Source organism: Papio anubis, chromosome 14 (genome assembly GCF_008728515.1).
Source record: "Papio anubis isolate 15944 chromosome 14, Panubis1.0, whole genome shotgun sequence".
NCBI classification, from domain to species: domain Eukaryota; kingdom Metazoa; phylum Chordata; class Mammalia; order Primates; family Cercopithecidae; genus Papio; species Papio anubis.
Genome location: NC_044989.1, coordinates 101,607,121 through 101,625,902, shown reverse-complemented (window position 1 = coordinate 101,625,902; position 18,782 = coordinate 101,607,121). Strand labels below are relative to the sequence as shown.

Here is an 18,782-nt window from a genome sequence, read left to right as displayed (position 1 = left end):
GAAACCTAAAGTCATGAAGATGTACACTTATGTATGCGTCTAATAATTTATAGTTTTAACTTTTAAATTTATGGGCTTTTTTCCCCCCCCATTTTGAGTTAATTTTTCATGTGGTTGAGGTAGGGGGTTCAACTTCATTCGTTTACATGTAAATATCCAATTGTCCCACAACCAATGGGACCTGTTAAAAAGATTATTTCCCCATTAAATGTCTTGGGACATTTGCTGAAAATCAATTGACTATAATGTAAACATTTATTTCTGGACTTTCAAGTCTATTCCATTGATCTACATGTCTATGCCTATGTCGGTATTACATAGTCTTGATTATTGTAGCTATGTTTGTTTTGTAATTAGAAAGTGTGAGTCCTGGCCAGGTGCAGTGGCTCATGCCTGTAATCCCAGCACTTTGGGAGGCTGAGGCAGGTGGATCACAAGGTCAGGAGATTGAGACCATCCTGGCTAACACGGTGAAACCCTGTCCGTAATAAAAATACAAAACATTGGCCAGGTGTGGCGGCAGGTGCCTGTAGTCCTAACTACTCAGGAGGCCGAGGCAGGAGAATGGCGTGAACCTGGGAGGCAGAGTTTGCAGTGAGCAGAGATAGTGCTACTGCACTCCAGCCTGGGCGACAGAGCGAGACTCCATCTCAAAAAAAAAAAAAAAAAGTGTGTGTCCTCCAACTTTGTTCTTTTTCAAGATTGTTTTCACTACTCTGAGTTTCTTGCATTTCCATAGGAATTTGAGATCAGCTTGTCAATTTCCATTAAAAAAAAAAAAAAAAGCAGGTAGGATTTTGAAAGGAATTGCACTGAATCTGTAGATCACTTTGAATAGTATTGCCATTTTAATAATATTAACTCTTATAATCTATGATCATATGTATGCCTTTCACTTATTTATGCCTACTTTAATTTCAACATTTTGTCATTTTTAGCATACAAATCTTATACTTCTTTTGTTAAGCTTATTCCAAAGTATTTTATTATTTTTGATGCTATCCTAAGTGGAATTTGCCTAAACGTTGTTAAATGAAGTTAACTTTGTTTTTGTAAAAGTTTTTGTAGAGACGAGGTCTCATATGTTGCCCAGGCTGGTCTCAAAGGATCCTCCCACCTTGGCCTCCTAAAGTGCTGGGATTACAGGTACAAGCTAACTCCATTTTGGCTGGGTGTGGTAACATTTAGTTAACTGTTTATGGGAAAGTTACAGTTTTAAAAGTTAGAGATTTACAGGTGATTTTCTTGTAGTGGCAACCATTAAAACTTCCCCACAAAATTTTTCTATTGGTTTTTCATCACTTTGCTCACGTTTTCCTTTTCTTTCTACCCATACCTTTGCCTTAATACCCTCACTTAAGACATGTATAGACAAGCTCTAAGCGGCCTAAGGTGAACAAAGGAAAAGGGAAAGAGAATAAAGAAGACCAACTGTTTGTTTGCTTAACAGTTGAGGCATTTTTTATCTAGCCTTGTGCATGCAAACTGCACCATGTAAGATGTTACATCCCAAGCTTCTTCCTCGAAAAAATTGCCTAAACAGAGAAACATGCCTACAGAAGTCAAGAGCTTTCTGCAATTTGCATTTATGCTGGATTCATTGTGGCTGAGGCCCACCTCAGGCACAGGCGAAAAAGCTGCCAACTGTAAGACCCATTTTCATGCATTTAAGGAACAATCTACTCATGAATTATTCCCTGAACTGAAGGAGTTTGGTACTTACAGACACCAGCTTCCAGAACAGAGGTTGATTCCTTCTGCTTGAGGCATCAGGGATTACAAGCAGTTGGCTCTGAGAAGGCTTATATTTAGTAAACCTTAGAAATCTTTTACACCTGAGTGTTTTTACCTCTCCCATGAGGTCTCCAGAGCGTTTTTCAGCAGATAAAAGGGCAGGAGAGTATCTGACCAGGCAGAGCAAACTCACTCCTTTACCTAAAACAGCTGCTCTGACCACAGCTGCAACTCGCAAGTTAGAGCACACTGCAGGTGCAGAGGATAGTGCAAGGATGTGATTTAAGCATTAGATCCAGCCTCCTTGTCCTCATGTTTCACCACTGATGAGCAACACCTCTAGTTGGAACTGATTTTCCGTAATCTTGCCTTTCCTGGTCTCCATGGGTGTGAAGCACACCAAAAAAAAAACACCACAAAATGGCCTCACAGGGAAAAAGTAGAGAAATAAAGTGTCGACAAAAAGAGTCAAAGTCTGTAAAATATTTGCGGATTTATTCTGAGCCAAATATGAGTGATCAATAGCCTGTCACACAGCCCTTAGGAGATCCTGAGGACATATGCCCAAGGTGGTCGGGCTACAGGTTGGTTTCAAACATTTTAGGAAAACATATGACATCAATCAATACACGTAGTATGTACACTGATTTGGTCTGGAAAGACAGGACAACTCGAAGCAAGGTGGGGCTTTCAGGTCACAGGGAGATTCAAAGACTTTCTGATTGGCAATTGGTAGAAAGAGGTTATTATCTAAAAATCTAGAATCAATAGAAGGGAATGTCTGGGTTAAGATAAGGGGTTGTGGAGACCCCTAAATGGTTCCTCTTACACAAAAGAAGCTTCCAGGTAGCAGGCTTCAGAGAGAATAGATTGTAGATGTTTCTTATCAGAGTTGATTCTCTCCTGGATCAAGAAAGAGGCCTGGAAAAGAAAGGGGATTCTCTTCAGAATGTAGATTTTCCCCACAAGAGACAGCTTTGCAGGATTATTTCAAGATATAGCAAAGAAACATAATTTGGGGGTAAAATACTTCAGTTTCTTTCAGGGCCTCTTATCTGTCTTGTGATGCTATACTAGAGTTAGGCTGGAATTGGATACCTCTTATCGCTACAAAAAGTCTGTTTTGTCAGTCTTAGGATCTGTTTTCGTGTTAATGCTGGTCAGCTGTGCCTGAACTCCATAAGGGAGGAGGGTATAATGAGGTATATCTGACCCCTCCTTTCCATCATGGCCTGAACTAGTTTTTCAGGTTAACTCTGGAATGCCCTTCGTCGAGAGGAAGGATCCATTCAGATGGCTGGGGACTTAGAATTTTATTTTTAGTTTTCAAAAGTCAGACAACCCACAGCCTGGGCAATCCATCCCCTGATATATGGAGGCTGACTAGTTGAAAATCGTCAAGACTGTGGTTCTAATGGAGTTTTATGATAGAAGCCAGGTGCATGGTACTATAAATTGAGCCACTTCTTAACCATATCTTAAGCCAAAATATTAGGGGTCACAAGTCCCTGAAATAATGTGCAATTTGGAAATAATATCTAGATGTAACCCCAGACTTGTCCAAAAGTGTCATTCTTCTGCTATGTCACCAAAATTCCAACAGTCAAAATTGATCTCTGATGTGGTTTGGCTGCCTCCCCACCCAAATCTCATCTTGAATTGTAATCCCATAATCCCCGCATGTCATGGGAGAGACATGGTGGAGGTAATTGAATCATGGGGGTGGTTTCCCCATGCTGTTCTTGTGATACTGAGTTTGTTCTCACGAGAGAACAAACAAAACAAACAAAAGAAGGACGTGTTTGCTTCCCCTTCCACCACGATTGTAAGTTTCCTGAGGCCTCCACAGCCATGCAGAACTGTGAGCCAATTAAACATTTTTCCTTTATAAATTACCCAGTCTTGGGTATGTCCTTATAGCAGCATGAGAAGGGACTAATACAATTTCTAGTCACTGATAGAACATCAGGAAAAAGCCAAACTTGTAAATAAGGGAAAAACAGAAACCCTCTAAAAAATACTCTGACCTTGAATATTCAAGATTTTTTTCTAGCATTATGTAGGTTGATACACATGAGGGTCTTTGTCTACCTGAATTGTCTGAGGTCTGGTGCCATATACAGGATATTCCTGAGAACTTCCTTTGAAAGAGCATATGCCAGGCTGCGCTTTATCTTCCACAACAACTGTAAAAAAAAATTTAACATTATTAATGGAAAAATTTTTTTTTTCTGCCGGCATGCCATGGTGCAATCCTAGCTCACTGCAGCCCCAAATTTCTGGGCTCAAGGGATCATCCTGCTTCAGCTTCCTCAGTAGCTGGGACTACAGGTGTGTGCCACCATGCCTGGCTAATATTTTTATTTCTTGTAAAGACGAGGTCTTACTATGTTGCCCAGGCTGGTCACAAACTCGCAGCTTCAAGCTATCCTCCCATCTCAGTCTCCCAAAGTGCTTGGATTATAGGCGCAAGCCACCACGCCTGGCTGGAAATCTATTTCTTGAGTGTACTTTCTTTAACTGCATATCTAGCACAATTTACCCCAATACCCATCCAGAAAAAGAAGTACTTAGCTTTAAAAATAGAGCCACAGATGCTCATACTTGATCCAAAGAATAAACCTCGAATGTGGTCCTATGGCTTCTGATTCCCTGCTCTAGAATCCGTGGAAGCTGGGAGAGGGGACAGTCCTCAGAGTGAAAGCCTGGCCCTCTACTGGCAGCTTTGGGAAGTCTGAGAGGTCCTGGACATGTGAGAGTTAAACTGAACTCTGAGGTCTAGTTTTCCTTTCAAATGTTTCCATTTTGATAAAGCCATCAGGGCAGAGACTGCTGGCTGTCCAACAAAACTGGCCCTCCTTTCTACCTGGACTCAAGGCTGGAGTCCATTTTCCAGCCTCCCTTGTAGTCTGGAGTGGCCATGAGATCAAATGCTTGCCAGTGGAAGTAGAAATGAAAGATAGGTCCCTATTCCTGGCCTGGTGTGTAAAGCCCCTCATGTGTGTAAAGCCTTTCCATGCCCTTTGCCGCCTTCCTTCTGGCAGGGATGGTACTAATCAGAGCCCCTCTAGATGCCAAGTAGGAGAGATGGCAGGGCTACCAGGAGCCTGGGCCCCTGAGTGACTGTGTGGAGCAGAGTTCTGCTGACCTAGAACTCCTGCATTGGACTATTAGTGAGAGAAACAAAGTGTCTGCCTTGAACTATCACATGTTAAGGCTTGATGGTTGCAGCAGTTTAGCTTTTGACCCGAGTCACTGACATCACATGAATCATTTTAACTGTTTACTCTCTGTGATATTGTGAAATATATATTTGGCCTTCATCCCATTTTCTGGCATACAACTCCTAAAATCCTTGAAATCTCCTGAGTGCTATCTTTTTGTGTGTTAATGATGACTGACAGCTCAATATTAGGGATGGAGCTGGTCATTGGAAAGACCAAGGCAGGATTAGAGGGTTGGGACTTTCAGCCCTACCTCTAACCTCAAGGAAGGGGAGAGGGGCTGAAGGTTAAGCTGATCATCAATGGCTAATGGTTTAATCAATCATGCCTATGTAATGAAGCCTCCATAAAAACCCAGGAGGACAGGGTTCAGAGGGTTTCCAGAAAGTTGAACACATGAAGGTTCCTGGAGGGTGGTGCCCTGGGGAGGGCATGGAAGCCCCTTGCCCCTTCCCTTATACCTTGTACTATGCATCTCTTCATCTATATCCTTTGTAACATCCTTCATAATAAACTAGTAAACGTGTTTCCCTGAGTTCTGTGAGCCACTCTATTAAATTAATTGAACTCAAAGACAGGGTTGCAGGAACCCCAACTTGAAGCCAGTTGGTCAGAAGTTCCAGATGCTCGGACTTGCAACTGGTGTCTGAAGGTGAGGGGGCAGTTTTGGGGACTGAGCCCTCAACCTGTGGGATCTGATGCTATCTCCTGTGTTAAGAGAAAAACCAAATCCTGTAAGATATTTTAAAGAGGTTTATTCTGAGCCAATATGAATGACCACAGTCTGGAGGAACAATGAACCCAAGAAGCCTTGAATAAGTGGTTCTGAGGCAATCGGGTTACAGTTTAGTTTTATGCGTTTTAGGGAGACAGGAGTTACAGCTTTTAAATCATTGAAATTCCGTTATCCCTTTTCCCTCTAGTCTCAGTCCCCTCAGTTTCTATACTCAGAGAAATAGGAGGAGGGGGCTGAGCACGGTGGTTCAGCCTGTAATCCCGGCACTTTGGGAGGCCGAAGTGGGTAGATCACTTGAGGTCAGGAGTTCGAGACCAGTCTGGCCAACATGGCAAAACTCCATCTCTATTAAAAATACAAAAATTAACCGGGTGTGGTGGTACACGCCTGTAGTCCCAGCTACTCAGGAGGCTGAGGCAGGAGAATTGCTTGAACCTGCGAAGCAGAGGCTGCAGTGAGCTGAGACTGCACCACTTCAGCCCACCCTGGGCGACACAGCAATACTCGTCTTAAAAAAAAAAAAAAAAAATAGGAGGGAGGAAAGGGCAGTCAGACTCCACAGAAGGGCTGGAACACAGGTGTTTTCCAGTGTGGTAGATTCCTGTCAGGGGTGGTGGTTCCCACCGTGGGAAGCTATCAAACCTCAGGTTTTCCTCCTACTCCCACTCCCGCCCCCGCCCCCGCCCCCGCCCCCACTGAGCCGGCTGGCGTGTGAAATAGGAACCTCTTCGGCTTCACTTCCAGCTTCTGCGGAGTTAACAGTAATGCAAGCTAAGGGGGTTGCCAAGGTGACCTGGTGGTCTGTGGCGAACAGAGAGTGGAATCAAAGCCTCCTGTTCCCAAGGTGTCCTTGTCACCACACACGCAGCTCTTTTACTCCATAAAAGAGAGGAGGGCATGCTGCCACATGCTCAGGGCACAGGGAAGGACAAGAACAGCCTTATTCTGACACCTCCCATGTCAAGCTGAGACATTCCTGACCCCTAGAGCTTCTTCTCTCAGGGGAGGACAATTAGCATGGCTCACCTAGGAGGAGAGGCACACACAGAACTGCCCAGGGAAAGAGCTGAAGAGAAACAGAGGAAGCAAACATTTCATATGGCCATGACCTACCCATTGCAAAATGCCTCCAACCTCATGAACAGCACTCTCCTTCTTTGAGCTCACGGGCGTTTTTTTCTGTTTAATAATAGCAAGAAGATTTTATGACGTGAAACTGCCCATAAGCCATTTTTCCCAGATCCGGTGGTGACGTTAATCAACTGTGGGTCTGTGACAAATAACCAGAGAGAAATAGGTCAACAGGCAAAACCCACTGAGCATAAACTGTACTTTTGTGGAAAAGAAAAACAGTCAACTTTAAGTACTATGTTTCTAAACTAGTGTTTGTGTTAGCAAATTAATTAATTGTAGAAATATTATTCAGAATTTAGAAATCACTTCTAGGTTGGGCTCGTCCTGTAGTTCCAGCACTTTGGGGAGGCCAAGGAAGGAGGATTGTTTGAGATTAGGAGTTCAAGACCAGCCTGGACAACATAGTGAGACCCCATCTCTGAAAAAAAAAGTTAGCTGGGCATGGTGGCTCATACCTGTGGTCCCAGCTACTCAGGGAGACCAAGGCAGGAGGATGGCTTGAACCCAGGTATTCAAGGGTGTGATACTGTGATTGCATCACTGCACTCCAGCCTGGGAGACAAAGCACGACCTCATCAAAAAAAGAAAGAAGGAAAGAAAGAAAGAGAAGGAAAGAAAGAGAAGAAGGAAAGAAAGAGAAGAAGGAAAGAAAGAAAAGAAGGAAAGAAAGAAAAGAAGGAAAGAAAGAAAAGAAGGAAAGAAAGAAAGGACTTACGGTTTTTCTTTTCATTTCTTTTTCTTTGAGACAAGGTCTTGCTCTGTCACCCAGGTTGGAGTGCTGTGGCTCACTGCAGCCTCCACCTCCTGGGCTCAAGCAATTCTTCCTCAGCCTCCTGAATAGCTGAGACGGTAGGTGCCTGCCACTGCACCCGGCTAATTTCTTAAACTTTTTGGTAGAGACGGGTCTCACCATGTTGCCCAGGCTGGTCTCGAGAGATCTTCCCAGCTCAGCCTTCCAAAGTGCTGGGGTTACAGGCATGAGACGCCGTGCCCAGCCTCTAGTTTTCCCAAATGAATCAACTTGCATGCATGTTTTGGGTGGTCAGTGCAAAGCTCAGGTGGGGATCAGGAAACAGGAGCTCCACCTCAGCTTAAGCATCAATTCCGACTACAAGAGGCTTGCAGCCCCTCAGTCGTGTTGCTCACTTATCTGTGTATCTAGGGCCCTTTGCAGTTCTGCAGCTTGTAGTTCTCCCCAAGTGGGGCTGAGGGCCTCCTGAGAGGAGACGCTGTAACCCAGCCCAGCCAGGGCTGGATGAGAAGGATGCTCTCACACATGATGATGTTGTTCAATGTCTCAAAGCAACTCTCAAAGCCTAAACAATTCTTGAGGTCCTCAATTCTTGAGGAAAAAAAAAATAATAATAATGCTGCTAAGCCCTGGTCTTCTGCACTCTGATTTTATTTATTTATTTATTGAGATGGAGTCTTGCTCTGTCGCCAGGCTGGAGTGCAGTGGCACGACCTCGGCTCACTGCAACCTCCAACTCCCTGGTTCAAGCAATCCTCCTGCCTCAGTCTCCCAGGTAGCTGGGATTACAGGCACTCGCCATCACGCCCAGCTAATTTTTGTATTTTTTTAGTAGAGATGGGGTTTCACCATGTTGGCCAGGACGGTCTCGATCTCTCGACCTCCTGATCTGCCCGCCTTGTCCTCCCAAAGTGCTGGGATTACAGGCATGAGCCGCCGCGCCCAGCCCTCTGATTTAATTTGAATGCAGTTCTTGATGTTTTTTTTCCCCAGCTCTTGACCTTTAAGTATCTCAGTGGTGACCCGAGCTCTCCTCTCCTCCTGAATCTCTCTTAAAAGTCTTCAGTGTTGAATTTCATGGTCACTCTAAGGTTAAGTATGGAATTGTCTTACTGCCTTTCTTTGCCTAGGGCTTCATCATTTCAGAGGAAAACTACACTTCCCTGCTTCCGCCACCCCACAGCAGACAAAAAGACGTTTGCAGAATCATCAACTTTTAATGATTCTGCTGAAATTGGGCTCCTCGGAGGGCCACTAATGGAGAACGTGTGTCTGCTTTGAGAGTCACAACCATCCCCCAGGTGGCTCAGGTTCCTACCTGGCCCCTTTATCAAATCTGACCATCGGAGACCACAGTGAGATGGATTTCAGCTGAGGCCCTTCGGTGCAGGAAGCAATCAGAATGAGTTGGCTGAAGGTTTCAGGTGTGCTGAGCTCCAGGCTCTGGGAGAGAGGCAGGTTCAGAGCAGCCAGCCACACTGGGCCCAGAGCCTGTATGAGTTCCAGGGCTCTCAAAAATGGTTGAGGCTGGGCGCAGTGGCTCATGTCTGTAATCCCAGCGCTCTGCGAAGCTGAGGCAGGAGGAAGGCTTGAGCCCAGGAGTTCAAGACCAGCCTGGGCAATGTAGTGAGACCCCTCCCCCCATCTCTACAAAACTTTTAAAATAAGCCAGGCATGGTGGCATGTACCTATGGTCCCAGCTTCTTGGGTGGCTGAGGAGGGAGGATTGCTTGAACCCAGGAAATTGAGGCTGCAGTGAGCATGGTCATGCTACTGCATTTCAGCCTAGGTGACAGAGTGAGATCCTATTAAAAAAAAAAAAGAAAGAAACCATGTTTGAATCCTGGAAATAAAATTTTTTGACCCCCAAATATGAAGAGAAAAATGGCAAAGTCAAATTAATATTCATTTATAAAACCAAATAGTAACAGCTCTAACTTTTTAAAAATAGTGAAATGGCTGGGTTTGGTGGCTCACGCCTGTAATCCCAGCACTCTGGGAGGCCAATGTGGGTGGATCACTTGAGGTCAGGAGTTCGAGACCAGCCTGACCAATATGGTGAAATCCCGTCTCTACTAAAAACACAAAAAATTAGCCAGGCATGGTGGCACATGTCATCTCAGCTACTTGGGAGGCCGAGACAGGACAACTGCTTGAACCTGGGAGGTGTAGGTTGCAGTGGGCGGAGATCGTGCCACTACATTCCAGCCTGGGTGATAGAGTGAGACTCTGTCTCAAAAATAATAATAATAAATAGTGAAATGTACTTAATGTGGAATATCAGCTGCTTGAATGTCCCTGGTGTGATGTGGTGGAAGGACTCCTGGCCTGGGGAGAAGAAGGACACCCAGACCCCTGGAGGTGTCCAGGGCTGTTTCAGCCCCTGTGGAGGGCCCACCAGGCTGGTGAAGCCCCTAAACACTGAACTGATGTCTTCCCCTTGGGTGTCGGCCTGCCCTTGTACAAACCTGTTGTGCCTTCTACAAGTGTGCACCCCTGGTATCCTAGTCTCTGTCCTGAGTCCAGCTTTCAGTCTTGGATTCTTAGCATAAATTCCCCCTTTTTGCTTAACCCAGCTTGATTTGGTTATTTACTTACAAACTAAACTCGTAATTAAGGCAAGAATCCAAGCTTCTTGGCCAGCCCCATCCTCTTCCCACAGCTGGGCAATCTGGTTAGTTGGTTAAAGACAGCAGTGAAAATATTCAAAGCATTCAAATCAATTTCCATAGTAGACTGGTTTGGGGTTTCCACTTGGCTAGGCACTTTTGCTGAAATTATCCAAATTATCTGTTGCCTATTATATAAGCTTGTTTTTATGGTGTTTATTGTTTAGCGTCTGCATTTTTCTGCTACAATGTAAGTTCCACGTGGGGTAGGAATCTTTATTTTCCTCACTGTTTTATCAAGTGCCTAGTAGATGCTCAATATATATGTTGTGAAAAAATGATAAGCAGTTTCACTAGAAACATCCAGGCCCAATATTAACCCTAATATCAGAAAGAACTCTGTTACCTGTAGTCTCAGCTACTCAGAAGGCTGAGGCAGGAGGATGGCTTGAGCTCAGGAGTTGGAGGCCAGCCTGTACAACATAGCCAGACGGACCCTGTCCGTGAAAAAAGAAAAGACAAGACAGAATGCTGTTAGTTCACTATCAACTAAACTTTTTGCATCATTTTCAAAAAGATGGATGAGCAAAAGCTAGATTTAGCCTGGGGGATGCAGTGGCTCACGCCTGTGATCCCAGAACTTTGGGAGGCCGAGGCAGGTGGGTCACCTGAGGTCAGGAGTTCAAGACCAGCCTGACCAACATGGTGAAATGCCATCTCTACTAAAAATACAAAAATTAGCCAGGCATGGTGGTGCGCGCCTATAGTCCCAGGTACTCAGGAGGCTGAGGCAGGAGAATTGCTTGAACCCAGGAGGTGGAGGTTGGCAGTGAGCCGAGATCACGCCATTGCACTCCAGCCCAGGCAACAGAGTGAGTCTCTGTCAAAAAAAAAAAAAAAAGAGCTAGGTTTAGAAGGAGCTTCCTAGCTCATTTAATCCAGTTCCTTTATTTTATAGATGAAGAAAGACAGGTGGAAGGAAAGGGATGACTTGTCCAAAGTCTCCCAATCTGATATGGTCTGGCTGTGTCCCCATCCAAACCTCATCTTAAATTCCCACATGTTGTGAAAGGGACCTGGTGGGAGGTAATTGAATCATGGGGGCAAGTCCTTTCTGATAGTGGGGACAAGATGGGGATGAGATAGATGGGGGCAAGCTATTCTCCTGACAGTGAATAAGTCTCATGAGATGAATCACACTTTTATTCTTGGCCCCGATTTTCCAGATTCAGCTGTTTCTTTGATAGTGAATAAGTCTCACAAGATCTGATGGTTTTTAAAAAGTGGCATTTCCCTGTACAAGTTCTCTGATTTTTTGCCTGCACATAAGATGTGACTTGTTCCTCCTTTCCTTTTGCCATGATTGTGAGGTTTCCCCAGCCATGTGACACCGTAAGTCCAATTAAACCTCTTTCTTTCGTAAGTTGCTCAGTCTCGGGTATGTCTTTATCAGCAGCATGAAAACAGAATAATACACAACCCCAAACTGACAGCTGAAGACCAGAGCTGAGCTCTCTCAGCTCAGATATCTCCCTGCTACACCAAGCAATGTCTCATTCATAGCACTCATAGGTGAGACACTGGGCAAAGTTCGCTTTTTCCCTCTGCAACAGCACAAACATTCCACGGTAAGCATGCAGTAACTTGATGCTAAGGGAGTTGGCTCTCCTGCCCCAAAGTACCAGCAAAATGGAAACTTCAGACTGCAGGACTGTGGCAGTCAGTGTGCTGTCTACTCCGACCATTGGAACAGGTGTTGTTAGACAAGCCTGAAGCTGTATCCTGTACCCACTAAGAGGGAGGACCCCAGGCAGTTTCCAGGATGAATCACACTTTTATTCTTGGCCCTGATTTTCCAGATTCAGCCACTTCTTTGATAAAGTTCAACCTCCAAATCCCTTTGCCCCAGCCCAGGGTGCCATTGGATCCCCTTTGGACAGGTAACAGAAGAATTTGCCATGCATGTACAATATTGTAGCATTTCGTACTCCCCAAACCCCAGTGGTTCAGCATGGGGGAAAGAAAAATGATTCTGGGGGCCGGGCGCGGTGGCTCCAGCCTGTAATCCCAGCACTTTGGGAGGCCGAGACGGGCGGATCACGAGGTCAGGAGATCGAGACCATCCTGGCTAACACAGTGAAACCCTGTCTCTACTGAAAATACAAAAAACTAGCCAGGCGAGGTGGCGGGTGCCTGTAATCCCAGCTACTTGGGGGGCTGAGGCAGGAGAATGGCGTAAACCTGGGAGGCGGAGCTTGCAATGAGCTGAGAGCCGGCCACTGCACTCCAGCCTGGGCGACAGAGCGAGACTCTGTCTCAAAAAAAAAAAAAAAGATTCTGGGAAATCCTGAGGTTGAGCTCCTGAGGCTGCCCAGCAGATTATGGAAGAATCCCGGAATGGAACAGCTACATGAAAGTATCAGACAATTCAATGATGTACCCCATTGACAGACTGAAGCCTGCATTATCCACAGTGTTTCTGCTGAGAAAGTTCAAAAGTGCTATTCGATTGTGATCATCTCAGAGTATGTTTACCACCCATGATTTATTATAATGGCTTGAAGTGACACGCATAGAGTGGTCACTGTATTAAAATAAATCAGAAATCAGATGTATTAATGATATGAAAAAGCTGATCACCTGGCATAAAACCGGTTCTACACATGCACACTTCCACTTAATATCCAAACAAACTGAACAAAGCTAGATGTTTGGTATTCGAGGAGCTCTGGGAGAAAAGAACCAGCTTTGGGCATTGGATTAATGATGGTTTCTCTAGAAATGTAAAACTGTCATGCCCTTGGAGAGGTTTTGCTTTAAAAAATAAAAGAAAAACTCCCTTGATTGGCCAGCACAAGGGGTTGAATTTTCATTCAAAGAAGGCTGTGGCACGGTTCTTATCTGAGAGAGCTGGTCAGGGCATCTCCAGCCGTGGGTACCCTCAGCTGGTGAATATTTAGCAACCCTCCAAAGGGCCATTTTAAAAACATTTTTCCAATATTTTCTTTGTGGGGACAGAAAGAACAGATTGTCTAGTAAGAAAAACTGTACGCCTCTTTCTTTATGTTCAAAATAAAGGATGTATTGTACTACATGATGGTGAAAGACAAAATGCACTGGACAATTAAGAAGATTTTATTTAGGCTGTTGCAACATGGAGTCACTCACTAATGAGGAATGCCTCAATGTGGACAAGGGGTCTGGGTTTTATAAAGGCAGGTAGCCCTGAGAGTAATCCACGAGGCCCGCGGCATTATGAGAAAGAGTAGACAGCAAGTCTTATCTAAGCATATGGGGAAGGACTGTTCTTGGTGATTAGGGTTGGCACTTTCCTGGAACACAAAAGCGTGGGGGGATTTCAGAAAACAAACGGGTGGTGGACTTGTCACTGTTGCTCTTTTCCATGAGCATGGGTCTCAGATAATGGTCAACATTGTCCGGCTCTAAATGACAACGTTGGCATTTTTCAGAATTGTCTTTCATGTCACCATTTTTCTGCAATTTATTGCTGAACGGTATAGGTTGCGCACGCTCCCAAAGAGCTGCTCGAAATAATTGATGTGTGTTTTCTCCTGGTTTGCATAGAGGAAACACTTCCCTACTATTCTGTAGTTCTCCTTCTCCAGTTTTCTTTACTAACTTTCTGAATCTAGCAGTTTCACAGCAAAAATATTAAAGAGTTTAGATAAAAGTTTAAATTAGGCCGGGGGCGGTGGCTCACGCCTGTAATCCCAGCACTTTGGGAGGCCGAGGCAGGTGGATCACCTGAGGTAAGGAGTTCAAGACCAGCCTGACTAATATGGTGAAACCCCATCTCTACTAAAAATATAAAAATTAGCTGGGCGTGGTGGCGGGCGCCTGTAGTCCCAGTTACTCGGGAGGCTGAGACAGGAGAATGGCGTGAACCTGGGAGGCAGAGCTTGCAGTGAGCTGAAATCATGCCACTGCACTCTAGCCTGGGCGACAGAGCGAGACTCCATCTCAAAAAAATAAAAATAAAAATAAAAATTGGTGCAGCGGAGCAATGGTGCTTTGATTTTGCTTTGATTTTTCATCTCGAAGCCATTTTATATTTTGCCAGTTATATGAAGAGTCCTGTGTGCAAGCCAGTGTTAATGGCCATCCTACTTGCCATTTACTTTATTAATTTTTTTTTCAATCTCTTGCCTCTGGCTAAAATTTTATTATTTATTTCTTTTTTCCTTCCTTCCTTCCTTTTTTTTTTTTTTTTTTTTTTGACAAGGTCTCGCTCTGTCGTCCAGGGTGGAGTGCAGTGGAACAATCAAGGCTCACTGAAGCCTCCTAGACTCAAGTGATCCGCCTCCTGCTGCAGCCAGTCTCCTGAGTAGCTGGGATCACAGGAGTGCATCACCATACCTAGCTAATTTTTAAATTTTTTTGTAGAGATGAGGTCTTGCCATTGCTCAGGCTAGCCTCCAATCCCTGGGCTCAAGCAATCCTCCCACCTCAGCCTCCCGAAGTGCTGGAATTATAGGCATGAGCTGCCATATCCAGCCTGAAATTTTAGTTTTATTTCTAGAGATGTAGTCCTGTTATGTTGCCAGGCTGGTCCTGGTCTTGAACTCTTGGCCTCAAGCAATCCTCCCACCTTGGCCTCCCAAAATGCTGGGATTACAGGCATAAATCATTAAAGTCATTAGAATAAATGGGCAGTGGCTCTGGTGCCCCATTTATTCTAATGATTTTAAAAATTATTATCATTGAGATGTGATTCATGTACCATGAAGTTCACCCTTTTACAATTACAGCCATAAATGCAATTCAGTGGTTTTTCGTATGTTCACGAAGTTGTACAACCATCACTACTATCTAATTCCAGAATATTTTTGTCACCCCGAAAAGAAACCAAGTACCCATTAGCAGCCACTCCCCATTCACCTCTTTCCCCAGCTCCTAGCAATCATTAATCTACTTTATATTTCTACAGATTTGTTATTCTGGACATTTCACACAAATGAGACCATACAGTATGTGTCTTCCTCTTGTATGTCTCTGGTTTCTTTCACTTGGCGGATTGTTCTGAGGTTCACATGTTGTAGCATGTGTCAGTACTTCATTCCTTTTTATTGCCAAATCATTGGTCATTGTAAGGCTGTTCCACATTTTGTTTATCCATTCATCGACTGATGGATATTTGGGCTGTCTCCACATTTTGGCTATGACTAGCAATACTGTTATGGACATTTCTTTTTTTTTTTTTTTTTTTTTTTTTTTTTTTTTTTTTTTTTTTTGAGACGGAGTCTCGCTCTGCCGCCCGGGCTGGAGTGCAGTGGCCGGATCTCGGCTCACTGCAAGCTCCGCCTCCCGGGTTCCCGCCATTCTCCTGCCTCAGCCTCCCGAGTAGCTGGGACTACAGGCGCCGCCACCTCGCCCGGCTAGTTTTTTTGTATTTTTTAATAGAGACGGGGTTTCACCGTATTAGCCAGGATGGTCTCGATCTCCTGACCTCGTGATCCGCCCGTCTCGGCCTCCCAAAGTGCTGGGATTACAGGCTTGAGCCACCGCGCCCGGCCGCATAGACATATGTTTTCATTTCTCTTGGTTATATACCTAGGAGGAGAATTGCTAAGTCATAGGATAGTTCTATGTTTAACTTTTTGAGGAACTGACAATCTTCAAAAGCAGCTGCATCATTTTACATTCCCAGTAGCAATTTATGAGGGTTCCAATTTCTTCACATCTTTGCTGGCACTTATTATTGTCCATTTTTTTCAGTGCAGCAATCCTAGCGGATGTGAAGTAGTATCTCATTGTGGGCTTGATTAGCATTCCCCTAATGACTAATGACTTGAACATCTTTTCCTGTTCTTCTTGGTCATTTGTATATGTTCTTTGGACAATGAAGATTTTATTTCCTTACCTCTTTTTTTTTTTTGAGACGGAGTCTTGCTCCGTCGGCCAGGCTGGACTAGAGAGGCATGATCTCGGTTCACTGCAACCTCCAGCTCCCAGGTTCAAGTGTTTCTCCTGCCTCAACCTCCTATAATCTCAGCTGGGATTACAGGTACCCACAACCACGCCCAGTTAATTTTGGTATTTTTAGTAGAGATGGGGTTTCACTATGTTGGCTAGGCTGGTCTTGAACTCCTGACCTCAAGTGATTCACCCACCTCGGCCTCCCAAAGTACTGGGATTACAGGCATGAGCCACTGCTGCTGCCAGATTTTATTTCTTAATTGGGTTATTTGTCTTTTTATTTCTGATCTGTCAGAGTCTTCTATATATTCTGGATACTAATCCCTTATCAGAGATATGGTTTGCAAATATTTTCTCCCATGCTGTGGGTTGTCTTTTTATTGTCCTAATAGTGTTCTTTGACGTATAAACATTTTAAATTTTGATGAAGTCCAGTTTATCTATTTTTTCTTTGATTGCTTGTTTTAGTGCCACTTGGAGCTTAGTGCCACAGTGTCAGCTGCCCAACACTTGTCTTGAGCTGGTTCAGTCTAGGGCCTTGAAGGCTTTGGAAAATACTAATATGCAATGTGTCAAAAGAAAAACTGCAGACAAAATAAATGTAACAGTTGATTTGAACAATTAACAATTAATGAGTCAGGCAGTACTCATAAGCAGAAGAGGTTCCAAGGGCTCCACCTGTAAGCGTGAGCAGTGCACTTTTATAGACTGAACACAGAAGCAGAGAAATCACCTGATTGGCTACTGCTAGGCACTTGCCTTATTTGAGCATGATGTGATCAGTTGGCTGCCTTGATTAGCTGAAGTTTGGCTGTTTGTGATGGGCTAAGACCTGGCTATTTGTTACAAAAATATGCCCCTGCTGGGCACAGTGGCTCATGTCTGTAATCCCAGCACTCTTGGAGCCTGAGGCGGGCAGATCATTTGAGGTCAGGAGTTCAAGACCAGCCTGGCCAACGTGGTGAAACCCCCATCTCTCCTAAAAATGCAAAAATTAGCTAGGCGTGGTCTCAGCTACTTGGAAAGCTGAAGCAGGAGAATTGCTTGAACCCAGGATGCAGAAGCTGCAGTCAGTCAATATCATCCCACTGCACTTCAGCTTGGGCGACAGAGTGAGATCCATCTCAAAAAATCAATCAATCAATCAATCAATATAAATAAATAAAGTCTCTGAGAAGTTCTGCAATAAATAAACAAGTTTAAACCAATGTTTCTCAAATTATTGAGCAAGACACTATTACAAACAAGGAACTTAACACTTTTTGAATGAGTACACAGCTGACTGGTCAGAAAAGAGTGAAACTCCTTGTTCTTTTCGCTCACACGAGAGGTTTTTGGGGGCCGGCCCTAATCATCACCCACACTCTTCTGTCCACATTTCCTTGGCCAGAACTCATCTCTTATTTCTCTCTCTCTCTCTCTTTTTTTTTTTTTTGAGATGGAGTTTTGCTCTTGTCACCCAGGTTGGAGTGCAATGGCATGATCACGGCTCACTGCAACCTCTGTCTCCCAGGTTCAAGCTATTCTCCTGCCTCAGCCTCCCAAGTAGCTGGGACTACAGGTGCGTGCCACCACGCCCGGCTAATTTTTGTATGTTTAGTAGACACGGGGTTTCACCGTGTTGGCCAGGCTGCTCTCAAACTCCCGACCTCAAGTGATTCACCTGCCTCTGCTTCCCAAAGTGCTGGGATTACAGGCGTGAGCCACTGCGCTCGACCACATCTCTTATTTCTCTAGATGCAATGTGCTCTCTCTGTGTGCTTAGAGGAAAAGATTTGGTGACACATACGGTGGTCCCAGCTACACATGCTTTTGGGCACAATCTTGGGTCCCAGCTACACATGCTTTGTGGCTGCCTTGTGTGGCTTCAGAGCAGGCGTGCATGCTGATTGACATCACATAGAGAAGCTCCCAAGGGCACGGTGACCTTTTCTCCTGGATGCCCCCTGGTGGGAGTGCTGGAAGCCAGGGAGAATATTGCTTATTCTGACCTTGCGCTTATCAATAACATGTATTTCTGCAAAAAAAAAAAAAAAAAAAAAAAGAGAAACGCTTGGAAAATGACACGCCAAAACATTTTACATTTGTATTTCATCAAAGACAAAATTGGACAGGAGCAATTGAGTGTATGGCTTTAGATTGTACCACTGACCATCATGCCAGTGGAATACTAATGTGAGAATACAGCTCTCTATCTGTGTGGACCAGGAAAAACTCTGAAAAAATGGAAACAGTTGATGCATTAACAGGACCAACCTATATCAGTTATTATCGAGTGTCTGGACATGCAATAAAAATAAAAAGGGGGAAAAAAGTAATGCTAGTGGTAATACTGAATGTTTTCCCAGAAAGAAAAATAGGTCTTGGTGTGGTTGGTACATTAGGAAACACTGTGAGCTACGTTCTAATGACGTACAGAAATAGCCCTGAAAGACACGTTAGTATTTTACACCCCAAATCAATAACTCCCTACTGAGCGCCTAGGATCACTATTATGCTTCATTAACGTGGATTTAAAGCTTTTCAACATCAAGTGGGGTTGCGAAGGACAATAAGAGCCACTGGGAATGTAGTGCTGAAAAAGGAAGTGAGAAATAGGTGATAAAAATGGTTAGAGAGGGTCCTGTGTGTGCATGGATGTGAGGTGCTTGGGAGGG

At 44.4% G+C, this 18,782-nt stretch overlaps 1 long non-coding RNA gene across 2 annotated transcripts; it reads right to left on the bottom strand.

The window, feature by feature from the left end:
• Positions 1-1,196: 1,196 nt before the first annotated feature.
• Positions 1,197-10,886, bottom strand: LOC110741099. Of its 2 annotated transcripts, none has more exons than XR_002516793.2 (4): positions 10,595-10,886; positions 6,808-6,964; positions 3,826-3,920; positions 1,197-2,655 (listed from the first exon to the last, which is right to left on the bottom strand). It is a non-coding gene; the product is annotated as an uncharacterized LOC110741099 (long non-coding RNA). The 2 variants fall into 2 exon arrangements; XR_004178365.1 differs by lacking the exon at positions 10,595-10,886 and adding an exon at positions 9,268-9,311.
• Between the last annotated feature and the right edge of the window lie 7,896 nt (positions 10,887-18,782).